Source organism: Nannospalax galili, unplaced genomic scaffold, assembly GCF_000622305.1.
Source record: "Nannospalax galili isolate Female #2095 unplaced genomic scaffold, S.galili_v1.0 scaffold1579, whole genome shotgun sequence".
Taxonomy (NCBI): Eukaryota; Metazoa; Chordata; class Mammalia; order Rodentia; family Spalacidae; genus Nannospalax; species Nannospalax galili.
The window spans coordinates 937,660-957,037 of record NW_008342632.1 but is presented as its reverse complement, the minus strand read 5'-3'; the positions used below and the strand labels follow the sequence as shown (position 1 = coordinate 957,037).

The following is a 19,378-nucleotide window of genomic DNA, read 5'->3' as shown; positions in this document are numbered from 1 at the left end:
AGACTCCACAAATGTATTACAACAGTCCAGGTCCTAAAATCAAATATTGGAATCTTAAAACATTCTTTAAATTTGCTGATTATTTTAAAATACCAATGCCCCTGGTTTAAAAGTCACCTTCCTACACTTCCAATGGTAACTTCTAGATCCTTTTGTCTGCCCTTCATCTGACTAGAGGGTTGAGGACTAAAACTTTATAGGCAGAAGCGTTTGAATTTGAACTTTGCCTCAGCCAGTGACTTGTTAGGAGACTTTAGGCAATGATGTGGCCGCTTTAAGGCTCTCTGGCCTCATCAAAGTATGACTATAAGATTGAGGATTCAGTGAGAGAAACCTTGTGGGGGCAGTTAGTTAGCATAATATGAAGCAAATATGGCTAGCTGGCTCATTAAATCATTTTCTTTAAGCAAAGACTGGAAATGGGAGGAATGGTCTTTTTCTTTTTTCTTTTTTTTTTAATTTAGCACTCGAGGTAGCCAGCACTTGGATGTGTGTTTGTGTTCGAATAGCTGGAGTGACCTGGATACTCACCCTTCAGTGGAGACCAACAGGTGGTCCTTGCAAGGTGCACTGACTGAGCCCTAGTTCAGCCTTTGGAAGTCCTTCTTAGAGTGGGTAGTGATCTCTGTGACATGATATTGTCATTTGATAGCTAGTTGGAAAATAGACCATCTTACCTAGTAATAATTTAATTCCTCCGGAGTCAGGCACGATCCTTTCTTTTAGCTTTTGGGGGAGAAAATGAGAAATTTTAGAGCTGAGGGGAAATTGCAGACACCTCCAATGAATATCCTTTCTTTCCATCCTGCAAACTAGAAGCTTGAGATTAGAAAAGGCACCTAAGATCTGACTGTCACGTAGAAATCAGCACTTCCCAAGCTTTGATTGCTGTGGGATTCTGATGAACACAGTCTTTACTTCCTTAAGGTTTTTACCACAACTCAGGTCATGCCCTCCTCTCCCGCACACCGGTCACGACATTCACCACATGCGGAGTCAGGAACAGTGCCGGGAATAGGGTAGATGCGAATCCATTCTGTGAACTCTGAAACGGGTTGTAGCTAATATAAAATACAAAATTAATGTGTTGTCTTTGTGTGTGTGTGAGTGAGAGAGAGACAGAGAGAGGAGATTTCACGTATTCTAAACTTGAGGTTCTTCCTTCTGCTTTGAAGGTGATCACACTGAGGTTTAGATGATGCTATCACAAGCAGCTTCACCTGAGTTGATGTATTGCTTCATGTGGATCCCATTTACTTCTGAGTAATAGAATTTCCTTTTAAGTAGCATTCTCCAAGATTCACATGTCAACTTACTTTATGCCTTGCCCCACGCTGTCCGAGTCTGGTCAGGTTGTTGCCACTTTCTGTGTATCAGGGTCTCCAGAATTTCCACCGCAGAGCTTGGTGCCTCATGACCATTCTGTGCCATGTGTCCCACCTCCACACGTGTTCACTTTGGAGCTGGAGAAATGACTCAGCAGGAAAGGCACTTGCAGCCAAGCCTCAGAACCCGAGTTTAATCTCTGGAACCCAAATGGTGGGAACAGCGAACCTCCTTCTAAAAGCTGTGCTCTGACCTCTGCGCATGCGCCGAGGAACACACACCTGTACGCACACATGGACATATGGAATAGATAAGAATATAATAAAAATGAAATTTTAGAGTTCCCACTTCGATGTAGCCCTTTGTATTTTCATCCTTCCAATATCAACCTTGGGAAGTTTTTATTTTTTTGCTTATCCATTTGAAGCATCTCAGTAGTTTTTCTTGCCCTTAATGCTGTATATTTCTTAAGCTATAAATTAGTTTGAGGTGCACCGTACCTACACTGGTGTAGGAAGTAAAAGCAGCTTGGTCAGGGATGCCTTCCGAGTGCTTTCTCTGACCCTCGCAGCTGCCACGGAGTCGGCCTTGTAGAAACCATCTCAGAAGACCACCGTTTCTGGCCAAGCCACTAAAAATAGGCCCCGGGGGAGCAACGAAGCAACTGGTTCCCATTTTATTCGCAAAAATAATTTAGATTTAAAAAGTAAATAGGCCGCATCATGGAGATAGCATCTCCATCTTCAGGATGACATGGTGAGTAGAAGCAATTATAGCCCAGGCATTTTACAATTCTATCTGAAAAGTCCTTATATAATGACAAGATAAAGTCTATCTTATTTTAAGACTGCACTACGGACTCAGCTCCTCTAACCTTTCCCTGGACGTAACGGAGTTGCTAGCGCATATCTCTTGGCATAAATAGAGTTTCCAAATGTGTTTTCAAATATTAGTGCTTTTCAGATGATGAACTTTATATAGTCCCTTTGTGTTACAGTGAAGGAAGACGATCACGCCGGGCATTTTCTTCATCCGACTTTGGAGAAGATGCAAGAATTTGAGCTTTATACTTATGTGGTCATCATCGTCTTTTTTCCCTTCATTTCATTTCTTTTATCCCAAGTCCATTTCTTATCTCTTCATTTTGCAGTAATAGAAGAGGCCTAACAGTTGCAAGATTACATATTTATATCAGGGTTCAGACTGTGAATTCATTCTTTTCTGGGGAAGCAGAAAGATCATGTAAAAACGGTGACCACATGTTGACAGAATGCATGATTTAACAAAACCAAAGGCAATCATTTCAAAGAAAAATGTTTTATTTTCTGCCAGCAGAGTATAATGGAGAGAAATTGGCTGGTATTATTTTAAAAAATTGCCCAAATCACTGTAGTTAGTGTAAAATTGTCTCTGGAACTATTTCCTGTAAGTTAACCAGACATATGATTGTATCCTTTCTATTTTGAATACCGAAGCTCACATTTCAACTGCCGCGCACGGAGCCTGTCGGGTGTAATAGCTCTCTGTAAAGCTGCTGTTCTTCCTCTTCTATCCCCCTCCGCCTAAACCTCCACCTTTCTTCACCTGTAACTTAGAAGACAGACTTTGTGGCTTTTCAGAACTTTGAGCTAAATAGTATATGCTAGCAAATCGAAACCATAAGCTGTTATGCTCCAAGTCAGCAAAAGCCCAAGTGAGATTCACGTAAACATTGTTTACACTATTAAAAATTCTCCATAGTGTTATTGAAAGATTTCATTATATATATATATATATATATTATATATAATTTTTATTTTATGTGTACGAGTGTATTGCCTGTATGGATGTGAGTGCATCCGTGACACGCAATGCTGCGGAGGTCAGAAGAGAGCATCGGATCCCCTGGAACTGGAGTCAGGACGGTTTGTAGCTGCCATGTGGGTGCTGGGAATGGAACCTGGGTCCTCTGCAAGAACAGTCAGTGCTCTTAGCCACTGAGCCATCTCTCCAGCCCCAGATTTCACTTTTTAAAATCATATAGTACATAAGGCTTGTTGCCTTTACCCCCTTACTACTAAAAGTAATTTCAGACATTCTTCACTGACCCGCTTGTGTCGTTTGTAGGCTTAGTGAGCACTCTCCACTGAAAATCAGATTTATGTGTCAGTACAAGGAACAGTGCTGTTGGTTGTAATTCCTTTAGCCACATACTTCTGAGTAAGTCACAAAAGAGTGAGTTTTTTGCTGTAATGTTGGTTGTCACACACTGTGTTGGTCTGTGATATTGTGAAAGGCCCAGCACATGTTGGAGGTCGTGTGGGAGTTGCTTTGAGGCCATTTGTAGAGCTGACGATCCCATAGGATCTGTCGAACTGTGGTGTTAGTTATGCAAAGGAACAGAAAATAATGTGAATACTGCTTACCTTGGGGGCAGAGAGCAGTGTTGACTTGTTGTGTTTATGTCTAGAGTTCCATAGTGCTGGAGAGCATCAGATTTAGATGTTTAATGGATTTGGGTTTAGCTTGGTGTCAGAGACCCACAAACATATTCTAGGTGATTGCTTGATCCAGATGTTTGACATTCTGTAGGACTAATCCAAGGCATCCTACATACATAGACACTCTTTAAAAATGTAAGCAAAACAATCATTTGAACTTTTCACACCAATAAAAAATTTATACTCAAAACAGAGGTATAGGGGCCACAGAGGTGGTTAAGAGTGCTGGCCACTCTTGCAGAGGATCCGGGTTCAGTTCCCAGCACCTACACAGTGGCTGACAACTGTTTCAACACACTCTTCTGGCCTTTGCAGACATTGCATGACATGGGTGCACTTACGTACATGTAGGCAAAACACTCAGACACATAAAAGTAACCCCCCCCCTTTATTTTTGCCTTTTTTGAGACAGGGTCTCCCTGTAGCCCCAGCTGTCCTGGATTTGCTATGGAGACCAGGGTGGCCTCGAACTCACAGAGATCAGCCTGCCTCTGCCTCCTGAGTGCTGAGATTAAAGGTGTGCACCACCACCCCTGGCCAAAATTGAAAATCTTTTAAAAGGAGCTATAACTTCCGTAAACCATATTCCTTTTCCAACCTACTTGTTATATATTGTTAACTAGGTGTAATTACTTTGTGTCCAGTTTTGTCAGTGGTGGAGAAGACCCAGGTTTTCTTATGCAAAAATGGAGGTGAGATTAATGCATTTTGCAGCAGAAGCTTCAGTGGGGCCAATTTTCACGTTGCTTGGTACTTGAGTTTAACAACCATGCACTCACCTGCGTGCAAAGCAGACTGTACATTTGCTCACTGAAGGTGATGCAGCTGCGGGAGAGGCTTGCACGCTGCACAGTGGGGGTCCACAGCACTAAAAACTAGATAAATGGGCAGTGACTTTCTACACAGCACACACATTCAAATGTTAAATAACAAAAAGCCCAAGTGAAAATAGAATCTTCAAGTGGAAAGTTGTCCTAGAGAACAGTTATATTTGCTTTAAGATCAGTAAACACAGAGCTGGACAGTTTAAATGTCCTGTTGAAATCATAGTATTGACTAGTGTCAGAATGCGCTATCCCTGGCTAGATAGATCCGAATATTAGAATGAATAATTGTAATTCTGTTATGTATCTTTCCCACTATCGCCTAGCTTCCTCATGGTAGATCTGTCCAATTAACTGTCCAGAGAACCTTTTAATTGCTTTTGTGTGTATTTGCTTATAAATCATTTTTATACAGTCAATATCAGTTCCATCCAGGTCCTCCAGTGTGGGCCGCTAGGTTGGGCTTGTCTTGGATGACTCAGTTAGCCTTCTTCTGCCTAGGACTACAAGTATCCTAGCCAAAAAGAGGGCGTAAACCCTTTACTTTAACTTGAAGTCCATCTTAGGAATAATACAACTTCCTGGATGCTCACAGGTTTCTGTTTGTCCTGAAACTCATACATAGACAAAACATCTTTTAGATTGATGCTTTGGAAATGCCTGGATAATGACTCCCCAGGGATGATATACCCCTCACTCAGATTTATGCTCTCCAAATGACACAGTACCTGTTGAGTTCTTTGGAGGCTGAACACACTGACATGGAAGAAGAGACGCCCTAGTCTTGCCTTTTGTGTATAGATTGTCCGGGAGTGCTTGTGGGACTGGAGAGATGGCTCAGTGGTTAAGAACACTGGCTACTATTGAAGAGGATCCAGGTTTGGTTCTCAGCACCCACACAGCAGCTAGCAACCATCTATTACTCCAGTTCCAGGAGATCCAGGAGATCTGATGCCGTCTTATGTCCTCCATGGGCAGTACAGGACACAGGTGCACTTAGATACATGCAGGCAATACGTACTCATCATACACATAAAATTAAAATAATAAAATATTTAAAACAGCACCAAAAGACCCTGCTAAATGAAGGCTGTGATTTTGTATTGGCTTCATCGTGAGATGAGCAAAGCCCCTGCTCTTTGTCCTCATGGATTTGATAATGCCATTGGAGACGGTCAATAAAATTATGCCCTACAGTTGAACATAGACCATCCTCTATTGTGTGACAAGTGAAGAGCAATGAATTGTAGCATTTGTGCTCTGGGCTACAAACCCCCAGACTGTGTGTGTGTGCGTGTGTGTGTGTGTGTGTGTGTGTGTGTGTTTCCTTTTCTTTCCCAACTGAGATCCAGTGTGCAGTCAGTCCTGGGAACTGCAGATGAATAGATTCCCACACGAGAGCCTTTCCATACCTTTGCCTACTGTGAGTGAAAGTGACCAGACTTGTGCCGTTCTGATCAGCATCCTAAAGCTTCAGGCGGCTGGTAGACACCATGACTGTCTGCACCGGAGCCGTCAGCTTCCCTTCTGGGGGAAAAGGCACCGCCAGGGAGTGGGGGTGTCTAGTGCAGGAGTGGGGGTGCTGCCGACGCCCTTGTGTGGGAACCACATGGTTCAACACACACCTACAAATAATGTAAAATTAGAAAAAAGAGGTCCAGGGCTCATAACCCTGAACAGAAGAAACCTAATTGTGGGCACACAGTGGCTCCAGAACTCTTTTTGCATTCAGAAGGTCTCTCTGAGTATATGTCCTATTCTGAAACTCAGAGAGAGTTAACATTGTTGTCTGAGGGTACCCCACCATCTTGAACCCATCTCCATTTCTTTGCCTTTCACCTTGGAGCACTACCTATGGCTATTTTCTAAAATTCTGATTAGACTTATGCAAATGTCACTAACGTGGACATGTAGGAATCCCCTGTAGAGATTTCTCCCCTGTCCCTATTACTGTGGCTCTGTCTAGCATGTGAAAGGATTTATAGCTATTTTGAATTCAGAATATGGCCATGTAAGAATGTCGTCAGAATATGGCCGTGTATTAAGAGAGGCTGAGCAGTTTCTTGATTTCTACTCCCCCAAATCAGTTTGTCCAAACCAGTGTCTCACTAGCACAACCTCTAGAGAGTAGGGTTGGAGCAAAGTATTTTGAGAATTTGTATATTTTTCTCAGGGAAGCATTTACGAATATTGAAGTTTAGAGCGAGTATCTGTATTTCCCCCTTTCTTTCCATCCTTCCCTTCTATTTTATTGCCATTTCATGCTGGGTAGATTTAATTTCCGTAGCACCACCACTAGATGTGTTGTTTACTATTTATAATCATGACTTTTAAGGACATTCAGATCATCAGCAGCATAATCATCATTCAACAAATACTTAAGGAAGTTGTTCTGTAACACAAGACACCGTCTCAACATTATTATTACATGAATGAAAACAAAGTCTTGCTTGGCATGTGCTTTTAAGAAATTCTTCTGGTGGGGATTGACTGCCCTCTTATGAAAAAAAGCTATTTCGGTTGTTAATGAGAGAATCTTTACAAGATGCCACCATGGTGAGCTGATTGAACTGCCTCTTGCTTAAATATTCGAAACAATGTGGCTTAAGTCTGGTAAATGCATCTATGTATTTTTATACATATAAGTATTTTCAGAGTCTAGATTAGAGCTACTTTTAATTGCAAGTTAAATCCTGTGGAATATTTACTTAATTTTTTTCCTATTTGTAGTAAATTTCCAAGCGTGCATGTGGTAGTCTTTCTATGAGTATGGCAAACAATTGGAACAGTGGAGAGGAGCAAGATGTATATTGGTTCATGGTTTCTGAAGTTCTGGTCCAATATTGGCTTAGCTAGGTCCAATCACCTAACAACGCCAGGCAGAGATTGGAGCTGGAAGGGGCCAGGAACAGCACGCCTTTCAATGTGATGCCCCAGTGACCTACTTCCTTCAGTTAGGCCCCACCTCCTAAAGCTTCCACTACCTCAAAACTAGTGCCCCCAGCTGTGTCAAGTCTTCAACACCTTGTAAAGAATAGCTCGTATCAAATGTAACATTCTACCCCGATCCCTGAAAGCTCAGGCCCAGGTTACAATGCAAAATGCTTTCAGTCCACTCCCCAAATGTTTCTAGTTACAGTTCCTTAAAAGTCCAGGTCTAAAGTCTTCTCTGTGACTCAAGGAAACTCTTAGCACTGACATAACCCCTCCCCCAATAAATAAAATACAATAAAACCATAAAATTAAAGCAAACCAAGTAAACTGTTCCACTTGCACATGAGGTTTTAGAAGAGATGGACTAATCCAAATGAGTGATTTCCCAAAAGGGAGTTCGAATTGGAGGAAATGACGTGGAAGGGCAGACACACGTTTAAAGAACCGACTTGGCACGTTTAGTAGAATACCCACTTTGCCTAATACTAGCACAGCTCAAATAATGTCTCTAAGAATTTTATAAGTATTGAGTATTTAGGGGATGGAGAGATGGCTCAGTGGTTATGAGTACTGACTGCTCTTATAGAGGGCCCCAGTTTGATTCCCAGCACCCACATGGCAGCTAACAGCTACCCATAACTCCAGTTCCAGGGGATCCAATGCCCTCTTCTGACCTCTGTGGGCATTACATAACATAGGTGCACTTACACATACGTGGGCAATGCACTCACACACATAAAAAATAACAATAAATAAACTTTTTTAAAAGTAATGAATACTTAGCAGTGTAACTCTCTGCCAACGATGATCCTGGCATGGCTGGCTGGCAGTGTTCGAAAATCATTCAGGTTCATTGTGAAGGTGCCTACTTCCACTGGTCTTCACACCATCTTGATAACTAGGTTTCTGGGAAACACTTCTATTTTCAAAAGTATAAAACTAAGGACTAAATGATCAAAAGGAGACATTGAAGGGAAAACCTTTCACTTGTGTATGTCATGTCAGACAAATCACTGCCCCCTCCATGCCTAGGGAAAATAACTTGGATATTTAAGAATGGGCTCTTGCAGAGTGCCTGTAAAAGACAACAGGATATCCATTTTAGTCCAGGATCATACACATTCTCCTGTTAGAATGCAAGTACTCAAATGTATTGTGCACATTTTATATATTTCAAATAATTGGTGTGTTCTAGATTCCTTTTGTAGAGTTGTTTATTAAAGTGCTGAGGACTGAGCTCATGGCCTTTCCTATGCTAGACAAGTACCTCACCACTGAGGGACAGTCTCGGCCCACGTTATTTATGGGGGCTGTGATGGGGGGGCTGCGTTACTTTTCTCATTGCTATGACAAAATACCTGCCAAGGAGCATCTTAAGGGAAGAGAGTTTGTTTTTGCTTCTAGTTCAAAGAGATAGATAGTGTGGGGAAAGTGTGGTGGGAGGGGCGGAAGGCAAAGAGTTATACCTGTAGTAAGAAGGCAGTGTGAGTAGTGCCTGTGGTGCCACCTCAAGTGAACATCTGTCTCCAGCAAGGCTCTCCTTCCCAAAGGTTCCACATATAGGTCCACCAGAGACCGATTTAAATATATGAGCGAGCCGATGGGAACATTTAACACTCAAAACACAACAGGATCCGTTGAGAAAATTGATGTCTTCCATTGCTCCATCATTTATTCAGCCCCTCAAGAACATCTGACATATCAAAGCACTTTCCTACAACTGAGAACTCTAATCACAATTTGACTATATGCTACTGTTAAAGCTACAGTAATTTTATATTCCTAATAAAAATGTATTGCTGACTTTCAGTGAATAAGTGGAATGTTTCCATTTCACGGACACATATCACAGTATAACTTTGTTTTTCCACAAGCAGCTTCTAAGTTCATAAAATCAGAAAACATGACTAGGCATTGTATCATTGTTTTGTATATGGATGCATTGTAATCAATGTTTAGCATCCTGTTATGTAGCCATATTCAATTATTTCTAAATAATTGAAGATCCTTAAAGTCAGACTTCCTTGACATGACTAAACATTTTCCAAAAATTTTTAAGAGTGTGCATTCCATGAGAGATCTGGTTTCTAAGTGAGAAATGGAGGCCTCGGACCACAAAGGCATTTCCCTGTTACTTTACAAAGCACCTGTGTCCCTTCAGAATAACTTTTTTTTTTTTTTTTTTTTTGGTCTTTTTGAGACAAGGTCTCCCTGTAGCCCCAGCTGTCCTGGAACTCACTATGTAGACCAGGCTGACCTTGAACTCACTGAGATCTGCCTGCCTCTGCCTTCCAAGTGCTGGGACTACAGGCATGCGACACCACTCCTGGACAGATTAAATTTTTAAAAGTATTTATTTAATTTATGTGTATGAGTGTATTGCCTGCATGTATGTAAGTGTGCCGTGTTGCGCAGTGCCCGTGGAGGTTGGAAGGCAGCGTTGGATTCCCCTGGAACTGGAGTTACGGACAGTTGTTAGCTGCCATGTGGGTGCTGGGATTCAAACCCAGGTCTTCTGTAAGAACAGTCAGTGTTCTTAACCGCTGAGCCATCTCTCTAGCCCTAGACGTCGGTTGTAGCAAATTTTTAAAGTAGACTTTGGTCAGGAACTGGGAATCCATTTCAGAAAGTCTGTCTTCTCCATATTTTATATTTATTTGTAACCCTTTATACAGAGTAAGACTGTATAGCAGGAACCATGTTGTCTCTGCTAGTGACACATGGCAAAGGCCACTCACCAAATAGAAGACTTTGTGCTTTGCTAATGTTTAAAGAAAAGGGTGTCTCTTTTATTGAAGTATCCACTTCATAAAGGAATGTAGATATTAAACTATACGAGTGTGTTCTTCAATGTCAGGTAAAAGCTTGTCATGAGTGTGTGCCGATCAAGTGACCATAACTTTCATTTTCAGACTTGTCAACGCATACCTCCTCCTTCCCAGATGTGCCGTATCAAGCTTGAAAGTTTTCTAAAGCTTTCTTGCACGTAGTTGTGCTTTCCAAAGTGTTTGAAAAATCACACTTGAAGAAAATTTTAAAAGTGCATTTTGCCTTTAGCAAAAGGTCATTTAAATTTGAATTCCAAAGCAGTTGAGTTTGGGGTTTTAAGCAGTTAACTTCACCTTTGTAAACCCTCCAGATAGGGGCTTTATTGTATATTTAATTAAAGAATTAAGTTTTCATGTGTATTATGGAATAAGCGATTATAAAGTAACTAAAACTTACCTAGTGAACATAAAAGAAGAAAGGAATCATTGCAGTTTTATCCCTGTAGGGAAAGGTGCACCTGACCATGAGGACAGACAGACTGTGTCTTGTCAAGGCTCAACTTACACAAGTTGCTCTCCCCTTTCCCCATTCATTTCCTTGCATGCATGTCTGCTATCCTGATTTATCTAGCACTGCTCTGCATTTAGAGCCCCAAATCCAGCATCTGGAGTTTGCCCTACCTAGCCTATAATCCCCTGAGTATTTAGGGGTGCGTGTGAAAAGTTCGAGGAAAAATAATACCCACACCCCACCCCAACACAAATCGTGTGGTGGAAAGCACCTGTGGTTTACTGTGTGATCTCCCATTCTCAGTCAAAATACTGGCTTCCTTCTCATGACTGATACAGGTAACCATGACCGTGATTTAAATGGGATAGTGTTTAAAATACTTGGAAACTGCCTGGAAGATAGTAACCATTCAAACCCGTTAGTGTTTACATTTGCATTTGCTGTTCTCTGATAGTAACAGTTGAGAAATAACATGCACAATTTCCTGCTGTTAACATTACTGGAGTGCTAGAAATTCCAATGGTCGCCCTGCAGTCAGGGAAATGCCCTGCAGTCAAAGGGTGCGCGCCCTTCCTTCCCATTTTGCCTCTCTGCAGAGATGCTCTGCCCCCTCACATATTTAGCAGCAGACCCCTTTCCATGTGTGCTCACGTTTCCGTTACTGTTAATGGAAGTTACACATGTGTGCTCACCAGGAGGAGAACGCCTTTATCCCATGTCGAGCAAAGGCCCGTGATCCTGAATCTCTTTCTAGTCTTCAGACCTGAGGACAGCTTCTTCAATTTCCTTTTAATTGGAGCCTGCAATCCAGATTCTTGTAACTTCAGGGGGATGAACAATATCGATTTCGATCTGGATGCATTCTAAGGAAGTGCCAGTTCAGAGAACAGATTTTATTTTATTTTATTTTTAAACACAGCTGTGGCCATTCACAAATTGCGTACATGGCCTAATAGGTTCGCATTTGCTTCTGAGGTTTCACATTTGCAAACTGCATAGCTGAGAAAGGAAGTCTTTTTACCTCCGAGGGGTGCAGACTGATTCAATGTACAGGACACATAAACACTAGAGTAGTCAAAATCCTAAAGCAGAGGCACAAATACAATACCCCCCCGCCCCGTTCAGGCCTTTCACTTCTCCCCAAGAATTCTTTTTAGTGTAAGACTTCAATTTATGTTTAAGAACTAGTAAACTATAGCAGTTTGACAGCCATTCACACTTAATTCTGTGCATTAAACCAACAGCATTCTTTTCCACAAACATCCATTGTTAGGACAATGCTCTCAGACAGAATTTATGAGAAATGGAATTATGTTACCAAGGAGATAGCATTTACTATAATGAAGAGTAGATCCCAGAAAATGGCCCCTTTTATAGCAGCTCAGAGAAGAGCCACAAAAGCAATTGATTGGTCTTGGCATTTAGTCTTATATCAGCTGTGTTATCCATTGCTTCAGGGTTGAGGACACTAATCTGAAGTGACATTTCTGTTCTGGCGGGCTTTTTCTGCCCTGATGAAAGCAATTACTTCATTCCTAAATGATAATTTGCAGGAGTTTCAAGCACTTTAATTGATATTTTTTTTTGTTCTGAGTTCAATTGTGAAGTGATTAGCTGATTTGGTAAATAGAAATTTAAGGTGTGAAATATACAAGTTGCTCCAAGGTAAAGCGCTATCTATTGGGTGGAGAGGAATTACTTGATAACGCTGCGGTTTTTTATTTTCATTATTATGGAACTGCCAGTTATATAGCTTAAAGTTCTAGGGGGAAAATAAAGAACAAAACACTTCGGTTCACGAGGTTTGGGGCATACAGCACACCACATAATGAATAGTGTGGTCTTGCTGTGGCTCATTCAAGGGTTATTTGAATCAAGGTGAACACTGGTTGGAAAGGGTTGGGCCGACCGCTCAGCTTTCTTTAGTACTATTCTAATGACTCATTCTGGAATTAAATCCTCTTATTTAAAGTGTTAAGAATAAAAAGGTGCTCATTGGCTAAAACCAATTAATTTAATTATTAAGTTCAAACATACACAAGACATTTTCTGAAGATGGGGAAGGCATTCAGATGAATAGTTTTAATTACTCTTTTGATCCATTTTACCACAACTCAAATGGGTCATGATCATTCACACGGAATAGATCTTAGCTTAAAAACTCTGAGTGTGCATCTTGGTTTGATACTTTATCAAATGTTAGCAGTTGCAGATTTTTTTGGACACTTTTTAAAGCAATCAGTTTCCCATTTTCTTACACGTGGAAAAATAATGCTCATTTCACATGTTAAATGAGAAAAATAAAGCAAGAGTGAAGGTCAGACTGATTTAGCACATCAAACAGTCTTTGTCAGCTAAGCTTAATATATCCTGAGTTTGTGGAACAAATGAAATTTTGCTGCTATGTTACACTTTGCTTCCAAACAACCATTACAACTGGTTTTATATATTGTGTGCGCACCAGACCATCAAACAGTGCATCTCGACTGACGGTGCTCCGGGGATGATCTACAGCAGCCATCTGCCATTTATATAAGGGCAAAATGTGCGTCTATATTTAGTTGTGAAATTGGCCTATTATACTCTTGATGTTTACAGAGGCTAACATAAATTAATGATGACAGCTATGAGCAGAGCATTAGTTAAGCACCAGAGTTCTTACCTTGAACCTGAAACTTCCGGTTTTGACTTCCACTATATATTACCTGACTTGTTTCATGTGCTAAATTAAGATTCCTGAAATTACTACCTTTTCTTGGAGAACATTAAAAGACCCCAATTTTGAGCTTTGTCATTCAGACCTGCTACCAGGGAATAGTTGTTTACCCATTTCTCAATTAAGCTACTTTGTAAAAGAGCTGGTATTTATATTCATTCTAAAAACATGCCTGAAAGAGTTCTTATTCTGTAGCGAACCGATTTGATCGACTTTGAACTCTATGTGATGTCAGTGTGGGAAGGGCTGTTTAACCAAAAGTATTGGAGGCAAGCTTTGCTTATAGAATCTTTCTTCCACATTTTTCCTGGGCAGCCTCCTCATTCAGCTCATGTCGGAGCAAGTGTAGACACTGGAGTAGCTATAGATTTCAGCGTTAACTATGACCAGAGATCTGACAAGTGTGCAGGTGTTCAAAGGTTCATGAGTTAAAATCCTCAGGCCTTTGATGAATTTTTGATGCCTGCATTTTTAATACAGGTCGGCCTTCTTCCTTTGAGGCTGCATGCCGGATTAATTGATAAATACTAGGAGTCTGTAGTGCTGGGTTCTCCTAAGCAAAACAAGTAGGAAAATTCATAAAATCTTGCTTGTCTGGCTCTTAGAAGAACGTTAGAAAGGTAAAATTGAATGTCATTTTGATCCTACATTTCCTTTTCCTACCGAGAGATAGCAAAGCCTGCCGTGGTCCTTCATAAAGACCAGATGTATTCTAAAAGTTTCCTGAAGGTGTTCAAACTTAGATGTAGAGGTAAGATTTTTCATGTAGACAGGTATGGTTGTATTGATGTCAATAGCAAAAATCATTCAACCAATATAAAATGTTTGATGAAGTCATTGGAAAGGAGGGAACAGTTGGCTAAGTGAGTTTCTTTGTGGTTCGTCCGTGGCCATTACTTCTGCTCTTCCTTCTGTTTTTCTTCCTCCTCCCCCTCCTCCCCCTCCCCCTCCTCCTCCCCCTCCTCCTCCCCTTCCTCCTCCTCCTCCCCCCCTTCCTCCTCCTCCTCTTCCTTCTCTCCTTCCTCCTCCTCCCCTTCCTCCTCCCCCTCTTCCTCCTCCCTTCTATTTTGTATCTCAGGCTGACCCAGCCCTGTGCCTCCCTATCCCTGCCTATGCCCAGCTGCTTAGTCCAGCAAAAGTAGGAGCCTGCACATCCTCCATCATGTGTGCCAGCTGCACCTGTCCCCATTGAGCATCCCTGGGCATTTCTGTGTGCTCTAACACTACCTCATAACTGCTGAGTTCCAGGCAGCTCCTGCCCACAGGACAGGCTCACCTGGCCTCCCTCCTCTCCCTCCTCCTCCCCCTCCCCCTCCCCCTCCTCCTCTCCCTCCTCCTCTCCCTCCCCCTCCCCCTCCCCCCCTCCTCCTCCTCACCTCCTGTATTAATCATGATTTCTCAATTTGGCATGGCCCTCAGTGAGGCTGATGAGGGACAGGAGCTGTCAAACTGACACACTGCTGGGTTGCACGAGCTCTCCGCAGTCCTGGGTTTAACTTTGTGTGATTTCTGGAGAGCTTTCCGATGCATGAGCTTTGAAAGACATTTTGAAAGATAGTCTTCCTTCAAAGAGCATCTTTATGCTCTTTGTGATCAATCATTACCGCCACATTTAAAAACTTCTTGTACATGTTTTTATGATCATCCTGAGAAATCCATTTCTGTTAATAGCTGTTTACATGTTCATTTTTATGTATGAACAAGATTACGTTTCCTACGACTGAATACCATGGTCTAGGGTACTGAAAATGACTATTCATTACCCTGTTCAGAAATTTTTATAAGCATTTAAGCTTACATTATTAGTTATACATGTATACATATTTATTAAGTATATCTGTGATATGTAATGGATACTCTGCAGGAATCATATAGGGGCACTGTGGACATTCAAAGTGAAATTATCACTGTGAAGTGAGATTAGTTTTTCCTCCAACATGTCTCATATAGTGACCAGTGTGTCAACCACCACCATAAACATTTTATTAAAATAATAATTTTATTTCTAACAATTTAAGAAGTATGTAGTATTATATCAGGCCTTTTCCCAGACAAGAAAAATCAAGGCACCAGAAGTTAGCTTTACATAGTTAATAAACATAGGGAAATGATTGACACCAGGTGGCCTAGCTGAGCAATCCATGATCTTCTAAAAGAAATTGTGGGCATAGAATTATTATTAACCTTTTGGTTGGGCTGCTGAACCCCTTTTGAAAATCTGAAAATCATTGACCATCTATAAATTGACATATACACATAACTTTGTGTATGCTATTTTGTGGGAAAATATGTGTATATGTGCATATTTATGCCTTTTGACATTATTTGTTGATATCATTGTTTGTTGCTGATGATATTTATTGTTGCAGATAATAGAACAGGTATCCAAGAGAGTTGATATAGTCACAGTCTTTGCTGAGGGTTAAAGGACTGTCTCTTTCTGTTATCCAGAATCCAAATTAAGAATGTTAGAGCAGTGAGAAGTTTGCATCCAGGAAGCAGCTCTGTGGATCTGAAGTTTCCTTATGCTTTAGAAGGCAGAGATTGATACCACAACATTCTGCTCAGACCCAACCCATCTAGTTTTCTTTTCTGTTTGAGAAATGCAACCACAGGGTTTGTCTAGAACAAAATTTACAGAAATAAAGTTTATTTTAGGTTTTAACATAGACCTTAATTCAATTTGAGAATTGCTTATAACTAGGCTCTACTTCATAAAAGAAAGCAGAAGATTAATCCACAAACCGTGTTATTGTCTTAAGTCTTTAGCTTCATCTATGATACCAGAGTCTCAACAACCTTTATAATCCTCTGACTGTATTTTATTGCTGTTACTCTCAAAACCAATTACTACTTATTACAGATACAGTGCTGTCATTCTGGAAAGTCTTCTGAACTATGGAGCCTGCATAATGATGTGATGTGGGAGTCATGGAAACCCTTTATTATGAAGATTACAGCCCAGAACATGACTCCAGAAGGGGGATCCATTGTGTGTGAGAGTTGGGGGGAAGTGTGGGTGACACGGTGGAAAGGCAGACAGCGGGATGGATAGGTCAGTGCAGAGGAAGTGCGGGAAAGGGATAGAGGGCCTCCCACATCACTGCTCAGTGCTAGTTTTAAAATTTATTTATATTTACACCCACTTCCCAGACAGCACCCTCCCATAGCCTCCCTCCCCCCACTAGAGCCCTTATACTCTGATATCTCAGCTACTGTCCGCTGTGTTGTCGGCACCCCCAGCCGTTCCCCACTACTTGCCCTTCTGGTGAATCTAGTCAGCCTGTCTAGAGGTCTTTGTTTTAGGAAGGTCAGCTGTTCCTCATCTAGCAGCAATCGGTCGTCAATATGCCTTTAGATAAGATTGGGGTCTGCTGTTCATTTTCCCAGTTCTATGCTATCTGATCGACTAGTTCCAGGGGACTATGAGTATCTCTCAGTGCTATTTTATAAATATAACTAAATCATGATGCTTGGGCAAGGCTCTCAGAGGTTCTAGTGTCTGTTAGCTTCCCTTCCCCACGGTGAAAATGATGTGCCCCATTGACGCTTTGGAAAACACAGGTTGATCTCTATGATCTTGACTTTCGTTTCTCCTGGGGATAGTTTTTATTCTGTTTTAATTAAATGATGTTTCTATGTTTTATTTTTATCCTACACAAAGTATTAACATAATAAGTACTTATAGATACCATGTAATATCCAATACATGTATATAGTGCATAACTTTTAAATCACATTTAACATTTATGTCTTTAAACCTTTAGCATTTCTTTATGGTGAAAACTTTCAGAATCCTTTCTCCTAGTTTTTGAAATGCACAGCACATTATTGTTATCTATAGTTACCACACTGTGCAGTTGCACCCCAAGTTCTTGGTTCTAGGCAGCTGTAGCTCAGTACCCATCAGTCAAACTTTCCTGGTTCCTTCCCTCGTCTCCTACTATTCCCAGCCCTCATGAGGATTAATTTTTCCCTTAGTTTATTGACAAGCCTATTCATTAATATCAATTTCAGAATAATTGCTTAATCATCCACTTTGCTCCAGTTGCACAGAAAAATTTCTGGTGTAAATATTAGGAATATTAATTAGCTAATGAATGAATTCATTTATGATCATTTGGCTGACAAGGAAAATTACACATAACATCTATGTAAAACTACCTTCGTAATTGGCCTCCCAAATTATTATCCAATTGTTAAATGAGTCCCTGATCCAAATTTGACCATGACATGGTTAATTAACTTGCACAATTTTAAAAAACTTTCATTAGTCGATGTAGTAAAATTAGAAAAATTTACATGAAACTTGAAGTCTTTTCTCTAGAAATTGCATCAATGGAAAGGTGGTAACATTGGGCTAGCTCTCCTCAAACCAGTGTCCAGCTGGACCATGGTGCTACACTTTAGCTATTTAGCTAGGTCCAATTCCCCTGGACCTCATCTGTCCTCTCACTGGCATTTCCCACCTTAACCATAAAGGCCCTGGAGGTTTCGACCCCTGCCTAGAGCTCCATTGCAGTCACTTCCTGTATCATAAAAAGTGTCAGCTTACCCCACCTTCTGGAGTAGTATTTGATTACACATGTGGTAGAGGAAACCTGGCCAAAAATCAATCAATCAATCAATCAATCAATCAATCAATCAGTCAGTCAATCAGTCAATCAATCATGATTCTTTTGGCAAAGCCCACTTAGGAGCTTTTAAATAAATCAGTTTCATTGTGCAAAGGGAGGCATTTTGTCTAAGATGCTAACCTAGATCCTTATCACACCTACATTTTGTCAGATTTTAAGACATCTCTAGCTTATATTGTTTTCAACAAGCCAGCATTGAACTGTTGTAGAATGAAGGGAAGACCAGGTATTGGAAGTCTGTAATGTGATATTTTTTTCCTTGTAAATTAGTGATATTTCTGTCTGGAGTTATCACCAGAGTCATACTGTGGGACACAGATTTGTCACCTAAATGACCTAAGATGATAGCTTTATTTATCTAATATATATTTGTCCAATATTTTATGTATATATAATTATTAAGACTAAAGAGATATGTTGGTTGGGGTATTAACCAATCAAGTGTCTGATCGGAGGTTCATGGCATGGCTTAAGTGACACAGGTATTCAGTGGGGTCATGTGGGTATCTGCAGAGTATGGCGTCCACGGTGAGCTGTAATGTCAAGTGATGCATTTGTCTCCACGGTGTATTAACAGAGAGCGCTGCGACACTGCGGAAGCCATTTTGCTCGGTTCCTCTGTGTCCCCTTTTCATCTTTATGAGAATTCAGAACATAGTTCAAAGATTTAAAATGCCTCAGAGTTCAGTAATGTGGGTAGCTAACAGTTATTTGTTAGTTCCTCTGTGCTGTAACTCGCACCCAGTTATTTATCACTGGGATCTGATTTTGAATGCATTTCTTATCAGACACAAAGCCGTGATAGTGATTCAGAGGAGCTGGAATTCTCCTGTCAGATGCTCACACACAGCTTTGCTGGTGCCAGATTCTGCCCTCAGCAATGTGAACACACTTCAAACAGAAATGCACATGAATAGTTAAAGGAAAATTCTGGATTCAACCTGTTGCCTCTTCTGTGAAGTAATATGTCTATAAAGTCTGTAAATTTTAATAACCCAGACAGGGATTTATCTTCCAACATAAAACTTATGTCACCCTGAAGTTTGGCTTTTGGGGGGCAGTGTATTCTCTAGAAACTGCCCAGCTACTAGTACAGTCCCATTAATAAAAAATCTCAGTAACCTCTTGCCAAGTGGACAGCAGCACATTTTGAAATCTTTATTTTCGATGTTGATGTCCTTC

The 19,378-nt window shown here is 40.9% G+C and overlaps 1 protein-coding gene across 1 annotated transcript in view; it reads left to right on the top strand.

Annotated features, from left to right (window-relative positions):
• Positions 1-19,378, top strand: part of Npas3 (neuronal PAS domain protein 3) — a 655,449-nt gene that overhangs the window by 12,410 nt on the left and 623,661 nt on the right. The gene's annotated exons all lie outside the window — the stretch shown is intronic.